The sequence below is a fragment of the Nelumbo lutea genome, chromosome 8, assembly GCF_056320005.1.
Source record: "Nelumbo lutea isolate HS-2025 chromosome 8, American lotus-T2T, whole genome shotgun sequence".
NCBI lineage: Eukaryota > Viridiplantae > Streptophyta > Magnoliopsida > Proteales > Nelumbonaceae > Nelumbo > Nelumbo lutea.
This window is the reverse complement of record NC_142691.1, coordinates 4739741-4759877: the sequence shown is the minus strand read 5'-3', so window position 1 is coordinate 4759877 and position 20137 is coordinate 4739741.

Here is a 20137-nt window from a genome sequence, read left to right as displayed (position 1 = left end):
ATCTTTTGTAGACTAAGATCAGAAAAGCTGACCTAAGACTGGTACAAGTTTTCTTTTTTCTTTTTCTCTTATTTTGGTTGTGTACCAAGAGAAAACTTTATGAAGCAAGTCTGTTGGATGTTGTTTGAAAAAACTATGAGGTTTAGACCTCTTTTCTTGGATTGCATGATCTTGTACCTGAGAAAGGGATATCTGAAGGACACAAATGACCTGTTATTTCCCAGCTTTGGTGTAATTACAATGTTTTGAGGATCTCTCCTGGTAGTTAATGTGCTTAGGTAATCTGGAAAATTGGTAGGTTGGAACTGTTAATTCTATACAAGTCTAAAATCAATTTAAACGTACATATATACATACATACATATATATATATATATGGAGAATCGGTACTGGTATGTTCAGATTGTGTCCAAATGGAAGTGTGTGCATGTGGATTTCTTCTTTGGTGTGTTTCTAGGACTTTTTTTTGGTGTCAGGAGAAATCCTATGTTGTGTTGAAATTGAATAGTGTTTTTAACCATGTTGAGAATTCTATAACTTCTAGGGTTTCAAAAGGTCAAAATGGGATGAGTAGGGGATAGATATGAGTTTTTCCATTGTTGTAATTCCCTTTAATGGATTAAATTACCTTGAATGATCTAGGGGAATTAAACTCTACATTATTGCTAGGGTGGAATAGGGCATATTATTGGTAAAGTAAAGGAACCAAATATTGGAAATGTTGAACAAAACAGGTGGAACCAAGAAAATGGTATAGTGATGTCATGGCTCTTGGTTTCCATGCTGCCACAAGTAAGAAAGACATTTATATGAGCTGAAACTGCTTGTGAAATATGTGAGCAAGTGAAATCTGCCTATTCGGAGAAGAGGCACTATGCAAAGATATACCAACTGCAAGTTCAATCCTTCACTTTCAAGCGGGGGAGAGAAATCTCTCAATGTACTACTCAGATCTGACATCAATATGGAAGGAACTAGATCATATCAAAATGTGAATTGTGAATTGGAAGTGTAATGAAGATGCAAAGGCCAACAAATCACTTGCCTCCCAACAACGAATATTTGTTTTTCTTTTGGGGTTGAATCTTACATATGAGTCTGTTAGGGTATAAATATTGAGAAGGACTTACCCTCAATTCAGGAAGTTTTATGCCTTAGTTCAATCTGAAGATAGTAAAAAAAGTATGATGAATTGTACAAAGGGGGAGTCGGTTTGAGGAAGTACAAATTCAAAGGCTCTTATAAGAAGGGTGATTCACAAAAGAGAGTGGGCGACAAGGAAAAACTTTGGTGCACTCACTATTCAAAGAGAAAACACACTAGAGACACATGTTGAGAACTTCATGGCAAGCCTAAATGGGCTCAAGAATTGAGCAAGAAGTCAACCCAATAGAATCAGAAGAAATATAATTCAGCAAATGTGGCATCTCAAGAGATTAGTTCCATGGTACCTTAGGAGCGACACTCTAGTTCTGACCCCAACGAAGGGATTATCAACTCTTTTCATGACCATCTGGAGTTATATGGTAAGACATTTCACCAGATGGATTCTAGTCCTACTCCTTTGACCTCCTTTGCGTCTACATCAAGTAACATTACCACTACTTTCCATCTCTCATCTCATACATCTGATTCCCTCTGAATAATTGACTTTGGAGCCCCAAACTACATGATTAGTAAGTCAACTTTATTTCATGCATATAACCTCCTCTTTGGGAGAGATAAGGTGAGATTGGCTAATGGATCATTCTCCATGATAGTTGGTCAACAAACCATATCCCTTCCTTTCGGTCTTATCCTCTCTAATGTGTTATATGTACTTAAATTACTTATCAATTTACTTTTTGTTAGCAGTATTACTCACTCATTGAATTGTTCAGTTACCTTCTTTCCTTCTTCATGTGTGTTTTAGGATAAAGCTTGTCTTGTGGTTACAGAGTCCTTAAATTCATTTAGTAAGAGTCATACCTACTTATAGCATAGTCATCTTTCTTTTGAGTCATTAAAACTTATGTTTCCAGAGTTATTTAAATCTTTGTTAGTTAGTGAGTTATAGTGTTAGACATGTCAATTGAGCAAACATTATAGAAATTCTTTTCCTTTAAGAAATAAAAGATCTGAATTTTTATTTCGTATTTGTTTGTTTTGATGTTTAGGGCCCTGTTACTCTATCTTTTGAGATTGGATATAAGTATTTCATATTTGTCTATTTTCATTTTATGTTCTTATGTGATCTAAAGATGAAGTGCCAAAGATTGTGAAAGATTTTCAACACGTGATTTTTACTAAATTCCAAGATGATATTTATATTTTCCAGCTATACAATGCAAATGAGTACTTTCACAGTGATCTCACGGAATTTTTTGCTTCGTGTGGATCTCTTCATTGGAGCTCTTATGCTAAAACACCTATCAAAACTATGTCGCTGAAAGAAAAAATCGTCATTTCTCAAAGTGGCTCGTGGGTTATTACTCCATATGAATGTTTTGAAATGTTTTTGGATGGATGCCATTATGTGTGTTGCATATATCATCAATAGTATGCCATCTCAGTTACTAGAGTATAAGGCCCTACATCAATTGTTATTTCCTGTGGCTCCTTTATCTCCTATTCCAATGTGTGTCTTTGGGTGCCGTTGTTTTGTTCATGGCTTGTCCCCTACTCGTGGTAAGCTCAATCCTCATGTCATTTCTTATATTTTTCTTGGCTACCCTTTATCTTAAAATGGCTACTAATGCTATGATCCTACTTCATGCAAGTACTATGTCTACATGGATGTTTCCTTCTTTGAAAGTCAACGTTTTTTTCTCAATTTCTCCTTAGGGGGAGAGTAGGGTTGAGGAGAAGCACACATAGGTAAATTACCTCCTCTTCCTAGCCCTCCTCCATCCCATATCTTTCTTCATTGTCATAAGAGCCAATAAAGTTCAAGAGCCATGGAACCTAAAACTATGCAACCAACATCATCAGACTCTCCATAGGCAGATACTCATCATCATCTAGGTACACTTGTTCCCATTGATATGCCTGAACCTCTTGATATTGATCCCCCTGTTATTGATGATCTTAATTTTCATATTGCTAAGAAAAATGGTGTTAGATTCTATGCTACTAATCATCATATCTCTCACTTTGTGTCTCCATATCTCACATTCAAGTCGTGTGTTTCATTCCTCCATTAACATTGTTTCTATTCCTAAGAATGCGACATAAGCCTTATCCAAACCTGAATGGACAAATGCAATGAAGTAAGAAATTAATGCCTTGCACAAAATAACATATGCGAATTGATGAATTTTTCTGAAGGAAAAGAACCAATGGGATGCAAGTGGATGTTCATAATGAAGCATAGGGCTGATGGTATGGTGGAAAGGTACAAAACTCGATTGGTGGCAAAAGGGTTTACATAGGTATATGAAGTAGACTATGCAAAGACCTTTGGTCTAGTAGCAAAGATGAATTCTATCAGAATTCTCCCTTTACTGGCAGTTAATCTTGATTGGGAATTTCACCAGTTTGACATTAAAATGCATTCTTGAATAGTAACCTAGAGGAGGAGGTATAGATGGCTGAGCCTCTAGGTTTTTGTGTCAAAGGCAATGAGCAGAAGGTGTGCACATTAAAAAAAATCATTATATGGATTAAAACAGTCATCTCATACCTAATTAGTAAGTTTCACATAACCGTACACTATATGGGTTTCAAACAATGCTAGTCAGGTCATATTTTGTTTGTGAAGAAAGGTGAAGGAAACGTTGTAGCTTTAATTGTGTATGTTGATGACATAGTGGTCACAAGAAACTAAAAGACTGAAATACATAAGCTAAAAAAATTCTTAGCTACTCAATTTGAGGTGAAAGATCCAGGACCCTTACATTATTTCCTTGAGATTGAAGTCACTCGTTCTCAAAAGGGCATCTTTATCTCCCAAAGGAAATATATATTAGATCTATTAGAGGATATAGGCTAAGGGTGCAGCCAATTGATTCACCATTAAATCTAACCATCAGTCGGGAGATAATCAAGGGAGGTTTTGAAATATGTGAAGAAGTTTTAGAAACTTGTAGTGGGTGTCCTTAGTCAATTCGTACTTAATCCTAAGACAACTAACTTTGAAGTTACCGAAAGGATCCTTAGACACCTCAAGAAGTTCACAAAACCAGGTTTGATATACCAGAAACAAAGGCATTTGATGGTTGAAGTGTATACCAATGCTGATTGGGCAAGAGCAATCGATGACAAAAAGTCTAACAGTGGGTATTGTACCTTTGTGGAAGGAAACTTAATCACTTGGAGAAGTAAGAAGCAAAGTGTGGTGGCTAGGTCTAGTGCTGAAGCAAAATACAAAGTTGTATCTCATGGAGTTGCTACAATCATGTGGATGAAAAACATCTTAGGTGAACTGGGTTTTGCAATTAACAACCCCATGTTACTCTATTATGAAAACAAAGTTGCTATCAACATTGTTGCTAACCCAGTCCTTCATGATAGAACAAAACATATTGAAGTTGACAAGCATTTTATTAGAAAAAAACTTTAAAGCAAATAATTATGCACTCTATGTATCAACTCAGAAGAACAATTGCAAACATTTCACCAAGGGCTTTCATCATGTATAGAATAACAATTTGTGTGACAAATTGGGTATGATTGACATCTATGTCCCAACTTTAAGGGGAGTGTTGGAATAATTTACTTTACATTTATGCTTTTATTCTATTTAGTTAGGGTCTGTTTGGTCTATTTAAAATAGTTTTTTTATCATTGTTTTCATATTTTAACTATAGGAAGAGCATAAGGGTCTTTTCCCTTTTAATTGTGCTCGCCCTATATATAATAATATAATCTAGTGCTACCAAACTTTGTTCTGCTCGCCAAACATCTTTCTTCTCTCTCTCTCTCCTAATTTAAGATTGAATTAACCGTTATGACTAAATTTAAGATATAACATTAGATAAAATAACCAACCAAGATTGGTGCTTTAAAACCCAAACCTCCAAGTGGCATACATTAAAACATGCTATGTATCATTGGGAATAGTAAGAGGCAACATCACTTCGTCTAAAACATGAGGTTATCTCTATTTCAGCAACAGGACTTTGGGGCTAGAGACCTTGAGAGGGAAATGGCCTATGTAGAAGGAATTGGATTCTTGGATTTAGAAGGAAAAAGCGCATTGGAAGAAGCAGTCAAGAATCACTAATGGTGATCAAAATACCCACTATTTCCATGTTCCTTCCAAATCATAGGAGAAACACCATACGCTAGTTGTACGATGATAATGGGAGTTGTACCTCTTCGTCTGCAAGAATAGATGTTACCATGTCTCCCTATTTTCTACAACTACTCAACTCCTCTCAACCAGAGTAGAGTTGGCAATCTTGACCCAACCCATTTGACCCATCCATACCTATCCAATTTATTGGTGGGTCAATATGAGTGGAGTAACCCATGAGATAGAAGTGTAAAGCATGCCAAGCCCGCATAAAGTGTGGGCCTGCTATGCTAGCCCGTGGGCCGTCACGAGCAGTGTCACCCTCCCTGGTGAAAAATTTGGGGGTCGGCTCGGCATGGCCCAAGCCTTTGCGGGCCCATGCCATGCCGTTTCGTGCCACAAGCCAGGCTAGCCCATTTGAGCCAGGTAGGGCCGTGCATCAGGTCAAAGCTATTTATTTAAAAAAATGACAAAAAATCTTAAAATTTTAATTTTTATATGAATTTTGTGTATACAATTGCTTATATATACAATAATTAAATAAACTAGTATAATAAAATAAAAAATTTATTGTATTAATATATTATATGTTATATATTATTATATAATTATAATTTAGATAATATTATATAAATATACATAAATAATATGTGGGCCATGCTTCGGGCTGAGCCATGCCGACCCGCTCGATCGTGCTGTGCCAGCCTAGCCCGTGGACCTAAAACCCTAGGTCTAGCATGGCACTGACCATCATTTCGGGCCTGGCACGGCCCGCAGGTTGTCGTGTTGTATCGGTCCAAATTCGTGCTGGGCCATGGGTGGCACAACTCGATTTACACCTCTACTATGAGGGTCAGTGGAAAAGGGTCAGGGTGGGTTTGGTTGAGGGTACCCATTAGGTTCAGGATGGGCTCAAGTCTATCTATACTTACCAAATCTCAAAAAATGCAGCAGTTGAAGTAACTCGAACTCAAACCTCCTAACGCATCTATATCTCATTACAATTCCAATCCACCATGCCACATTTCAGTTTGACATTAAAAGTGAAATAAAATAGATTTTATTAACTTTCGTGTTTACATGCAATTTTACACAAAAGCATTTCTATAAAAGAAATTTTATAAAGTAATTTTATGAAAAAGACTTTTACAAAAGTACTTTGACACGAAAGCACTTTTATAAAAGTACTTTTACATGAAAACACTTTATGAAAGTACTTTTATGAAAACATTCCTATGAAAGTATAAAAACACTTTCTTAAAAGTACCTTTATGAAAGCACCTTTACACAAAAGCACTTTTATGAAGGCATAAAACACTTACAAAAGTACTTTATGAAAGCATAAAAGCACCTTTATAAACTTTTATAGAAATACTTTTATAAAAGCCCTTTTATAAAAGTCATGCATTTTTTGCATTTTCTGTAATTTTTCGTATTTTTTTGCATCTTTGCTATTTTTTGGTATTTTTTTACATTTTCTTGTATTTTCTGCATCTTCTATATTTTTTTGGTGCTTTAATGCATAATGTTTGCATTTTCTACAATTTCCTAGTATTTTTTTTGCATATTTTTTGCTTTTTCTACAAAAATTTTGAATTTTCTACAATTTTTAGTATTTTTTGCATTTTTTATAATTTTTTGGTATTTTTTATACTTTTTTGAAATGCCTACAAATTTTTAGTTTTTTTTTTTTTTTTTGCATTTTCTGCAATTTTCTACTATTTTCTGCATTTACTTAAAATCTTTGCGTTTTCAGATATATGGGTTTACCTGACTCGTTTTTCTCATGTGGCGCTCTTGAGAGAGATTATTCTCTCAAAAGTTATTATTTCGGGTATACAAGCCATCTTGACCCACTTTTATATTTATAGGTGATTATAGGTGGGTTAGTATGGGTGAGGGTGGTTAAGAACCAATATGAATGGGTCAAATGGATTAATATGGGTGAGTTATGACCCTTTAATAGGGATTGATGATGGGTCAGGGTGGGTTGATGGGTCAATACTAGTGGGTTGGTATTCATTACCCAACCCACCCATTTGCCACCCCTAAACCAGACCTTTAGTGATTTTCCCTACTTGTGCGAATGATAGGGGAAGACGGTAGTGTTTGACATTGAGGCTTATAAATCATCAGGGTCGGAGTCTAGGAGCTTGCATCGTTTGTTTCCATCCCAGGGGATAGAACCATCAATAGGAAACTGCCACACCACCTTTTATTTTTGAAACTTAAATTTAATAAGTCTAGATCACCTATCAACAAAATAAGTTCCAACACCCTACCAACATCATTTGACACCGCACATATGATACATGGTAGGTCCCACTTTTATAGTGGGCCCAAGTTTTATAGTGAGATATGTGGTATCAATTAAGTTGGTAGAGTGTTGGAACATGTTTTATTGACAGGAAATCCAACTAAAATTTAACAGAGTTCAGATTTAGCAGCAATATGGGTTCCAAAACTTATTTTGATTTTAGGGCAAAATATTTAACTTACTCCTTTGTTTAGAAAATGGGCTAAAACTTATTATGTTTGAAAAATTATTTGAAATACCCCTAATTTTTCTAACAATTGACAATGCGTGTATCCTTTAAGAAAAAGGTAAAAAATGATTATTTTACCCTTCGTTCTTATTCACAGAAAGGAAATGTTGGATAATGCTTCGTAATCCTAGAACTCCATTTCAGAAGGCTTAGGACTTTGGGATGTGTTCTGAAATCTGAACTACTCAGTGAAAGAGTGCGTATATCCATCGACTTAAAGATATCGCATTTAGTTTTTTATCTTCCTAATTGAATGAAAAGCTCAGGGAATGAAATGGTGGTGGTGCAGCTGATCCTGTAAGAGGCGTTAAAGGCCCCTGCAATGAACACACCACTGTTAAAGGCCCCAAAGAAAGTTGAGACCCATCACAGAAAGCCTATACATACATAAAATAACACCTTCATAGCCCCTTTTATGTTGCAGGTGAAGTAAAATCCATGCCATTGCCTATGTCTGAAAGTGGAGACCTTATAAGACGAGACCGAATCAGCCCCCTATGAGACTGCCCCAATAATGTCCCACACCACATTTCCACCATGTATTAGGAATATTTTTCGATGATGACATTATCATTTTTAGAAGGGCGTCAGTGAATGGATTGAAGAATGGTGAAAAAAGTGATGCTGAACGGCCGGATAGGAGTGCCATTTTATTGCATGGGTGGTGGTCATGTCATGTGGTCTAATTGCTGGTCTCACAACATGAAAATCTTCAAGTAGAAGGATTTTGACCCTCTCTTAATCATTTTCCAGGCCCAAGCATTTGTTGACCACATTCACATTGTCCATCGAGTATGGAGGTGTTAATCAAAAACCTCACATACATCATGCTCTCTCCCCACCATGGTTTTCAAACCTGATTGGATGGTCGAACCGGTTGAATCAGGAACTGGTCAAGTAACCGGTTCCGTTTCACCCTAAAACTGTTCCCAAGCCAAAAGCTGTGGAATTGGTCAGCAATTCATTGATTCGGGCAATTGAATTGTCAACCCATTGACTTAAAGAATGGTTTTGGTTGCATTTATTTTTTAAAATCAAAATGGGCCATTTGTTCGAATCTAACGGTTGGACTATTTGACCCAAGAACCGATGGGCAAAACAGTTCCGTGTCCGGTCCAATTTTTAAAACCTTTATTCCCACTCCTTAACCCCCCTTAATCTGCAATCTATAATATCAAACAACAACCAACAACCAATAGAAAGATATTTTTAAAGAGAAAATTTCCTAAGTGCAACTTTAAAGCTCCTATTTCTTATTATATTAAGCCACAGTTAAATTGATATCCATTCAACCAAAATCTATATCCGAATTAATATTATTTCATTAAACATGAAAGTAGAGCACTAAGAGTAAAATCATGTTTTCAAAACTAAGGCCCTGTTTGGTTGATGGGAATAGGGGTCTGGAATTAGAATCGGAATGGGCTATTTTGATTCTAATTATTTGGTTGGATGGAATTGGAATTCTATTTCCATTTCTGCTGAAATGGCATTCCCCCATTTGAGGGAATGACCATTCCCTGCCCCTCCCTAGGGAATGAAATCCTATTCTTGTTGATTTCAATTTCCATTCTCATTCCTGTTTGAACCAAACAAATTATAGGAATGAATCATTCTGATACCGATTCTGATAGATTTCGATTTTGATTCCAACTGCTAACCAAACGGACCCTATAAATTTAAGAGAACACTATACACCCAAAAATGTATTTTATTTTGAAAAAACTAGATGAGTGGCACATGCAAAATGGTGGTGGAGGCCAAAGCAAATATTGACTTGTAAAATAATGTTCGTAGACTCACTTTTCATTAAATTGCAACAAGAAACAATTCAAGATGGAGAACTGCCCCAGTTAGCCAATGGATACAACAAGGTCAAGGAGAATGAAGAACATCCTAATATCCTATTTGAAAGACTATTGAAATGAATAGTATTCCTTGTATTATAAAAAAGGGAAAATCACTTACATGAGAATTTCTAAATTTTCACTTACAATTAGGAAATGTGAAACAAAATCTTTCTTTGTAAACATTTTTCTTTAATTTTATATTTTTGTATGAAGGCAATTTTTTTCATTTTTTTTTCGTCATTATTTTTTTTAGTTAGTCATTTATCCATTTGGATATGGGTTTTGTACAATTTGATTTTAGAAGGTTAAGTGTTATTTATGTAGAATGAAACAACACGAAAATGGGGTTTGTGCCATATTTAAGACTTACTGGATATAACTTCAGAAATAGGGAAAATTGGTGTAAAGACTTTCCTGCACTAACCTTGTTTGGCATAGGGAATCAGAATCATACCTTTTTTTTTATAGTATCTTAAGCATATTCTTTAGGCATGTGCAAGCTTGAAAAGCAAATAGTAGTTCAAATTAATAAATTTTACTAGTAGGGACCCATGTCAGGTACATGCTTATGCTTTGTTAAAAGAATTTGAGACAAAAAAAGTTAGAGGTGGAATTTGGATGGGCCTAACCCGAGTCCAGACTAGTTCAATTACAGTTTTTGCACAAGTTTGGTTTGACTGATTTTTCAGATATCATATTGGATTTGGACAAAAAATCTTGGGCCTAAACTAAATTCAGGTTGGGCTTGGGTTGAGGCCTCATATAGTACAATCCAATCTGAGCATGTCCAACGTTTTATGATATTATCAATCTATCCTACCTGGAAATTGGACAACAAAATTCAAATGCTCAAGCCGAAGCACAAATCGAGATGTATTGGGTTAAGCTTGAATTGATAAAAAGAAACAGACCATTTTTTAAACAAATGAATTAATACGTGAATTTCATTCTAATAGTCGTTAAAACATTTTCCCGAAACAGGTTATGGTTTTTCTTATTCAAATCTTAAAAATAAGAGAAGGTAAAGTTATGTATTAACCATTCAGCTGATTCAGCTGGTTCAGCTGTCTTGAAGCATTCTATTCAAAGAACTTCAAATGGCTGAGGGCCCTTTTGGGGAAGCTGAGCCAAAAGTTCAGTTAAATTGGTTGAGCTGCTTTGAGGCGCTCTATTCAAAGAGGCCGAAGCAGATAGTCCCTTTTAGTTTGATATCTTCTAAAGGGCTATACAGTGGGGGTCATGATTTGATCCCAAGTATCGGCTACATTTAACAAGAGATCTTATCAATCACCTGGTTGGCATTATGCCTAAAAGCTGTTCGGACTCGATTCGATTCATAACTCACAAATTTAAACTCGGTTCAGCTCAAATTCGGATCAATTAACAAACGAGCTTATATATGAGATTCAAATCAGCTCAAAATTCAGTTTAAAACGAACCAAACCGAACTCGTCACGAATCAAATTTGAATATCTCGTGAAAGGTAGTCACCCCTACTGGCAGTTGATATGGGCTCTCCAATTTTTTCACCAAATATAACTTAAAGGCTGCCCATGAGGATCCCATCTCTAAAAACCAAAGGCTGTGTTTTAAATAGGCATTGACCAACAGTCCTTCAAATGATTGACACTGTAGGTCATCTTTGATTGAGTTGCTTTCACTGAACTTTTTTGGTGCAAGTGTGAAACCACTTAAAAAGCTTCGGCTAAAAGTCCTATTTCTGAATTTTGATGATAAATAACTATTTTGGTCTTTTTTTTCAGGTTTTACCAAGCATAACTTATGAGTGTTGACATAGGATCCATCACACGAAAGATCTCAAATTTTCAAATGGGCACGATAGTTAATGATTTGAGTTAGAGACTTAAAGCTTGAATTCTATTCAACTCAAAAATTCATATATTTAAGTTCAATTATGAGCTAAGTTCGATTAAGATCATTAAACGATCAAGGAAGATTTGGCCCAACCTTTTGACCATCCAATACGTGGCAGAAACAATAGTTCAGCACAGTAGTACGTTCGAGGCGTGAATCCCGAGCTGGCCCGCCCCAAGGTAGATCGGGCCACACCTCTACCCGAACTCAAGACTTTACCTCGCACACCACTCCAGCACTTCGGCTCCAGGCCGTCGAACTAAACAACCGTACCTGACACCAAAGGAGTTCGTATCCTGAGGCGGCACACTTGACTGACTTAGGATTTGACGCTTGACAACCGCACTTCAACGGCCACCTGCCACCGCCACCTCCAGTCATAGAGATGGCTCCGACAAAGAGAGCAGTGGCGGTTGTCTGCCCCAGCAGAGGTGATGACACCCGAACTGGCAGAAGTGTAGAGGTGATGATACCCAACCTGACAGGAGCTTGGGAGTGAGTGCACGAAGTGGTTATAAAAGTCTCTCTTCCCCCCAGCGAGGAGGTATGTGAACTTTGCAACATCTGGTTTATTATCTTGCCTTTGAGGATACTAACTTGAGCTTCGGAGCACTCTTACCGGGTCCCTCTCCAGAGATACTCGCTTTCTTCCCCGTTTCAGGCACCTTCTGCTCCAGCCAAAGGCAAGATCGTTGACAGCTAGGACCGGCCGGATTGCGCACCATCAATTGGCGCCGTCTGTGGGAAACGCTTCTAAAAGCCTCCTTCTAAAACTCTTATAACCCCATTTTTTCCAAAAACCCCAACACCCATGGCTTCTTCTAGCAATGCCGGACGTAGCACGGAGATGAACGCCACTGGGGAACAACTTCAAGTCCCCGTGGTGTGCATCAGATAGTTCACCATCCCCCTTCCGGTGGATGGGATCCCCAGCCTGAATGCGCCACGAACAGTGGCGCCTGTGAACCTTCCCGCAATGAACAGCCCCCTTCCTCTCTCTATCGAGACAACCTTTACCGAACTAAGTGTTGTCCCCCTGGCGACTAGCCAAAACCAGTTTGATGACTTGATGCAGTGCATGCGGGCAATGCAAGCCCAAATGCAGTAGTTCCAGCAGCATCAACTCCAGCAGCACCAAGTATTGCACCACATCTCTCAATATCACTATCAACAGCAGTTCCCCCAATTGCCTCTTAACCAACCACAACTTCCACCTCGGCACACCGCTCCGAAGCCGGTTATGCCCTCCCCTTAGGGCGGACGCCTTCACCGAGGAGAAGCCTCCCAACTTCAGAAACCCTCCAAGAGTCAGGCCTCATCCCCGGGCCGGAGGGAAAGAAAAATCACCCCCGCCTCGCAGCTCGCCAGCGGGTCGAGAACCTCTTCCGCCAAGTCAGCACCTCGGCACTCCAACTCTGAGATCTCGCCCACGGAGAACCAATTCAGTGTCCTAGCGGCGGACCACCAACAGTCTGGGCCCATCGAGCTTGGCAACACCGAAGCTAGCAACGCCAGTACCAGGCCCACTCAGTAGTGGAGACACTGGTGGAGTTGTCGAACTACCACCCGCATCCTGGCCGAACTCCGAGGTAAAGAAGAGACAAGCTCGGATGAGGTAAAAGTTGCCCCTATTCTCTCAGTCCCTTCCCCCCTCTCACCAGAACTCCTTGCAATCCCCATGCCCAGAGATTTCAAACTCCCCCCTTTGGACAAGTATGATGGGTCATTCGACCCCAACGACTACGTCGATGCCTTCCAGTCCCAAATGCACCTGGCAAGGGCCAGTGAATCATGCATGTGCGTGGTCTTCACCACCACCTTCAGGGGGTGGCCCGCACCTAGTACAGGAATCTGGCCCCCAGGTCAATAAGAAGCTGGACCCAGTTCATGCAGGTCTTCACCGCACACTTCGTTACCAACAAGCGGTGCTCCAGAACGGAGGAGAGCATCTTCGGAGTACTCTAGAGAGAAGGAGAGTCCATCCGGGGCTACATCAAGCGATTCAACGATGCATGCTTGCAGATACCGCAACTGGACCCCGCAGTGTAGCTTGCAGCAGCCAAGAGAGGAGTGACACACAAGGAGTTCAAGTGGCACATGGTAGTTAGCCAGCCCGCGACTATAGCTGAATTCCTCAAACTCGCGGATAAATTCATGAGAACAGAGGAAGAGATCAACCAGAGAACCGAGAGCCCTCCAACCCATATGACAGAAGGAGGAAAGATCCAGCTCGGGAGACGAAGCCGAGCCAGCCGTTTCGAGCTCCCTTAGCAGCTCAGACGGGCTACACACCCTTAAACGCGAAGCGGGCTGAGATCTTGATGACGATCAAAGACGCCCCATACGTAAAGTGGCCACCTCGCCTAAAAGGGAACCCCAACGAGAGGAACAAAAACTTATACTGGAGTTTCCATAGAGACCACGGTCATAGTACCAAGCATTGTAATAATCTCCAGGATGAGATAGAGGGAATCATCCGTCGCGGGTACTTAAGAAATTTTGTACAGCATAGCAATAATAATAATAAGACAAGTCGGCAAGGGGAGCACGGTAAGGATGCCCCCGAGTCCAGTGGCAGGCCGACCGAACTGCCGCAAAGACAACCTTCAGAGGAGAGGCCAGTTTGGGGAACCATCCACGTGATAGTGGGAGGTTTGGTAGTCACGGGTTGCCCTTCGGCAACAGCCCGGGCGTCAGTTCGCGAAGCTGCCCGAGAAGAACAGAACCCTCCAAAGAGGCCAAAGACGGAGGAACCCATTTTCTTCACAGAAGACGATGAGCGAGGGGTCCACTAACCCCACGATGATGCACTTGTCATCAAACTCAGGATCAGCGACTTCAAAATCAGGCGCATGCTTGTTGATTCAGGCAGCTCGGCGGACATTCTCTTTAAGTCGGCGTTTGACCAGCTTCAGTTGCAGAGAAGCGAGTTGTAGCCCGCAAACACTCTTCTGGTGGGCTTCAGCGGAGAGGAAGTCAGGCCCCTCGGGAAAATAACAGTACCAGTGGAAGTCGGCACATGGCCCTATGCGGTCAGACTCAACCACGATTTCCTGGTGGTTGCGACCCCCTCCCCATACAATGCCATAATAGGGCAGCCAATCACTCATATCCTACGGGCAGTGGTCTCCACCTACTACTTGGCAATGAAGTTTCCTACAGACTTCAGTGTGGGGGTAGCACAGGGCAACCGACTCGAGTCTCGCAAGTGCTATGTTGCCACCCTGAAGGGAAAAACCAAGGTGGCCGATGACCTCAAACTGGAGTGGCCTACGAAGAAAGGCGAAGAACGAGCTATGCCCACAGAAGAAACGGTCGCGATCCCAACTTCAACTGCAAACCCAACTCGGATGCTACAGATCGATGCTTCCATCCAGGAACCTCTACGATCTGAACTGGTAAGTTTCTTACTTCAAAATTTAGATATTTTTGCATGGTCCGCGGCCGACATGCCCGATATTAACCCCAGCCTTATAACTCACAAACATAATACTGACCCAGTAGTCAGACCCATTAGATAGAAAAAATGCAACTTTGCCCCAGAATGCTGGAGGGCGGTCGACGAGGAGGTCGAAAAGCTCCTCGCAGCAGACTTCATAAGGGAAGTTCACTACCCGAGCTGGGTAGCCAACCCAGTGCTAGTAAAAAAGGCAAATGGCAAGTGGCGCATGTGCGTTAACTACACCGACCTGAACCGAGCCTGCCCGAAAGATTGTTTCCCCCTCCCCAGAATTGACCGCCTAGTGGACGCAACCTCGGGACATGAGTTGCTAAGCTTCTTGGATGCCTACTTGGGCTACAACCAAATCAGGATGGACCAGTCCGATGAGGAAAAAACCACCTACATAACTGAGTTGGGCCTGTACTGCTACAATGTCATGCCCTTCGGACTGAAGAATGCCGGGGTGACCTTCCAAAGACTCGTGAATAAGCTATTTCAGCACTTAATTGGCACGAAGATATAATGTTATGTAAATGACATGGTCATCAAGACACAGTTTTCGCATGAATTAATACAAGACTTAGATTCTGTCTTCCAAATTCTGCGTCAATTTAGCATGAAACTAAACCCAAACTAGTGTGTCTCTGGAGTCACCTCGGGTAAGTTCCTAGGGTACATCATCAACCGGCGCGGTATTGAGGCCAACCCGAACAAGATAAAGGCCATCCTAGATATGAGACTACCCCGAAAAGTAAAAGAGGTTCAGAGGCTAAATGGCCGCATAGCCGCTCTAAGCTGCTTCATGTCCAAGTCGACAGACCGCTACCTGCCTTTCTTTAAAGCAATTAAAGGCAAAGGGTTCAAATGGACCCGAGATTGCCAGCTCGCGTTCAACGAGCTTAAGAGCTACCTCGCTAGTGTGTCGGTCCTAACCAGGCCCGAGGAGGGCGAGGTCTTGGAACTATACCTCTCGACAAGTGATGAGGTGGTCAGTTCAGTACTAATAAAAGAAGTAGATCGGGTCCAACGACCCATCTATTATGTTAGTAAAATTTTGCAGGGAGCAGAGACGAGATACCCGCAGATAGAAAAGCCGGCATACGCACTGATAATTACAGCTTGAAAACTCCGCCCATATTTCCAGGCTCACATTGTCATCGTCTTGACTGACAAACCTCTAAGGCAAGTCTTACTCAAGCCCGAGGTTTCCAGTCGACTGACGAAGTGGGCCATCGAGCTCAGCGAGTACAACCTCCAATATAAGCCACGAACTGCTATTAAGGCCCAGGCCTTGGTAGATTTCATCGCCGAGTGCACGTTCAGCCTCGAAGTCCCTAGGCTGGTTGAGCCCGAGATACCCAGTTCGGGTTAGCCCAGGGCTCCCAGGCCAATAGAGTCTAAACCCCATGAAGTAGCAGCTAGGGTGGCATCTCTCCTAGTTAGGCCAAATGTGAACTAGGATGAGGAGCCATGGATCCTTCATGTAGATGGCTCCTCGAACCAATAGGGCAGTAGGGCTAGAATAGTCCTACACACCCGGGTGGCACAAAATTGGAATACGCGCTACCTTTGAGTTCGCGGCATCCAACAATGAGGCAAAGTACGAGGCATTGATAGCCGGGCAGGCCCTAGCACAAAAGGTAAGAGCAAAACACATAGTTATCTGCAGCGATTCCCAGCTTGTGGTCAACCAGGTTACAGGCAAATACGAAGCACACGAGCCAACTATGATCGCTTACTTGGCAAAAGTAAAGGAGGCTTTGCTCAATTTCCAGTCACACTTCATCATGCAAATCCCGAGGTCAAAGAACATTGAGGCCGACGCCCTATCCCGGTTAGCCAACACCAATCACAACGCCATGAGAACCGTGTACATAGAGGACTTATCTCGGCCTAGCATTCTCAGGGGGGGGGGGCAGAGGAGGTCGCTCCCATCCTTGAAGCAGAGCCAAGCTGGATTGACCCACTCGCGAGCTTCTTGCTAGATGGGACCCTCCCTACGGATCACAATGCAAACAGAAGGGTGCAGCGCCAGACAACCAAATATGTCATAATAGACGAACGACTGTACCGACGGTCCTACATGCTCCCCTACCTGTGTTGCTTGCGACCTACTGAAGTCGAGCTCGTACTCCACGACACTCATGAAGGTCTATGTGGCGGACACTTGGGAGGTAGGGCCCTCACCCAGAAGGCACTTTGGCAAGGATACTACTGGCCAACGATGAAGGCAGAGGCCATCGAGCTCGTCAGAAAATGCGACAAGTGTCAGAAGCATTCCAATTTCCACCATCAACCTGCCGCCGACCTCAAGTACCTCACCAGTCCATGGCCCTTTGCGCAATGGGGCATCGACCTCCTGGGGCCGTTCCCGCCAGCAACAGGTGGAAAGAAGTTCCTAGTGGTGGCGGTAGATTACTTCACAAAGTGGGTAGAAGTTGAACCTCTCGCAACAGTTACAGTTCGAAACATACAAAACTTCCTTTGAAAGAACATAGTATGTCACTTCGGGTTACCTCGAGTACTGATCTCTGACAATGGCAATCAGTTCGAGGACATCAAGTTTTAGGAATGGTGCCAAGATATGGGGATTCGGCAGAACTTCACATCGGTCGCGCACCCGCCGACAAACAATCAAACAAAAGTGATGAATAGAGCTATCCTCCGCGAACTAAAAGCGAGACTAGACCGAGCTAAAGGGTTGTGGGCGGACGAGCTACCAAGTGTTCTATGGGCTCACCGAACTATGGAAAAAACTACCATGGGAGTGACCCCCTTTAACCTCACCTACAACGCTGAAGCGGTAATCCCGACGAAGATCGAAGTACCTACACTGCAACTAGAAGCATATGACGATCAGACAAATGGAGATGAGCTACGTACCAACCTTGACCTATTGGACGAGGTAAGAGACCTCGCGTACATCCGAACTGCAGCTTACCAGCAAAGAGTAGCACGGTACTACATTGCCAGAGTAAAAAAGTGAAACTTCCGTGTCGGTGACCTGGTTCTCCGTAAGATCATGGCACCCGAGCCTGGCATGGGCAAACTTGGACCGAATTGGGAAGGGCCCCCCTACCTAGTAAAGAGGGCGACCGAGGGAGCATACGAGCTCAAAACATTAGAGGGAAAACAAGTACCCCGAGCATGGAACGTCGCTAACTTAAGACGATACTACCTATACATTACTAAGTGAAGTGGACTAGGAGTCGCTATCAGAGCCTGAGGGTTAGAATGACGAGCTAACAAGGACCTCGGCACCATAAGATTTTGTCACCTCTTCATGGACATGCAAAGGCAAAACGATAACGAGCTAACAAGGACCTCGACATCTCATTATCAAAAGCATATGGTCAGTTCAGTAATATAGTCAGTTCGGGAAAAAGAGGGTGACAACAACTTAGTCAAAAGAACGTTTCATTACAAAACACTCAATTTACATTCCGAAAAAAAAAACACTCTATTTACATTACAAAACACTCTGTTTACGTCCCAAATAGTCCGACAATCTCAATCCTCACCTTTGGAAGGCACATCGACGATACCCGAGGGTCCTGCCTCATCCTCGGAATTTGGTTCACCATCAGCCACATTGGCCATCTCTTGAGTAATGCACGAAGTAGTTATGGCACTGATGTCGAGCTCGGGGTACGTGTTCCTGATCATCCACCGGCTCAGTTTAAAACCCCTTCTGTACGAGCCCATCATCAGGTCATCAAAGCACGGCGAGGCGATATAGTCTTCAACGACCTTCTTCTTGGCATCCTCGATGCCTTGAGAAAAAATCTCTGCTTTCTCCCTAATATCCTCTTGAAGGTATTCAACCAGGTGCTGCAAGTCCAGCCTCAGCCTCGGTGTCTCTCTGAGACCTCGCCAGCCTGGCCTATGCAGCACGAGAAGCCACTTCGGCAAAGCAGAAAGCCTCCTCAGCAACTCATGCCCGCCTTGAGATCCTATCCGCTTGAATCGCTAAGACATGAATGGAGGAGTTCACCTACCAAAAGGAAAAATAACAAGAATGAGCAACAACGAGAAAGGTAATGGCAAGGAGCCCAACAAGAAGTCGTTGACTTACCACCATGGCATGAGAGGTAGCACGCCCGACTATATGGTTCAAAGGAAGCTCAGTCCAAGCTGCGACCTCCTCGGGGTAAATGGCCTCCCTACTTTTTTGAAGAGCGTGGTTCGACGACAACACGCTCCTGAACTCGCCTTGGCCTCCCGAGCCTGAAGGCCCAGCTCGCATATAAGCGGTCTCGTGTAAGGAGCCCCCATATAAGCAGCCTCGGCATAAGGGGCCCCTGCCACTTCTTGTACGGGAGGGGCCATCTCGAGCTCCTTGGGCGGATCTGCTGGCGGGTAGCCTGGCACCTCGGGCTCCGCATCATGGGGCAGTTCGGCACGAGTCCGTTTGGCAACTCGCTTCCTCCTCTTCATGGCATGAAACAAGTTCCCACCACGAGTCTTCTCTGCGTCCATCGCACCTGCACACAGAGCTCGGCATCAGAAAAAACAAAAGAACAGAAAGCAAAACAAAAGGCAATCCTCTGAGCAAGGAACCTACCCGAACTCAGGCCGGCCTGGATGAGCTTGGCCTTAGTCAGATAATGGTGGCATTTTAGCCCAAGCCGGGCCCATTCCCGAAGGCCCTTTCGCCGTCTCCCTATCTAACGTAACACCGGCATCGAGGGCAGCCATCCCCCACCCAGTTTGGAACGGCCACCCCATTGCACTTAGCACCCCGAAGTAGTCTCGTTTCCATGCTGGGACCTTGTTGGGAAGATCGTGTAAAAGCTTGAAACTCGGGTGAGGAGACAGGTAGTACACCCGCCTATGCCCGGGAAGGGGACCCGCTTGCTTCTTAAGCATCAAAATGGAGGAAAAGATCTCAAGGTCTAAAGGCAAAATTTGTTCGCAGAAGAGGGAGATAGTCCCAACCAAATTTTGGATAGAATTTGGGTGGAGCTGACCAACGGTAATGCCGAAGTGGTTCATAACCTCGACGATGAGGGGGTGGAATGGTAGACGCAACCCAGCGGTGAGCTGCTCCCGGAATATCACAATCTCGCCAGGACTTTGTTCCCAAGGGAAGTCGCCCGAGAGTATAAAGTAAGTGTACTCCCTAGGCAAGTTAAACTGGGTGATAAGGGAGTAAAGCCCCTCAGGCATCATGGTTGAGGGCCCAAACTTGTCCAATGTTCGACCTCGA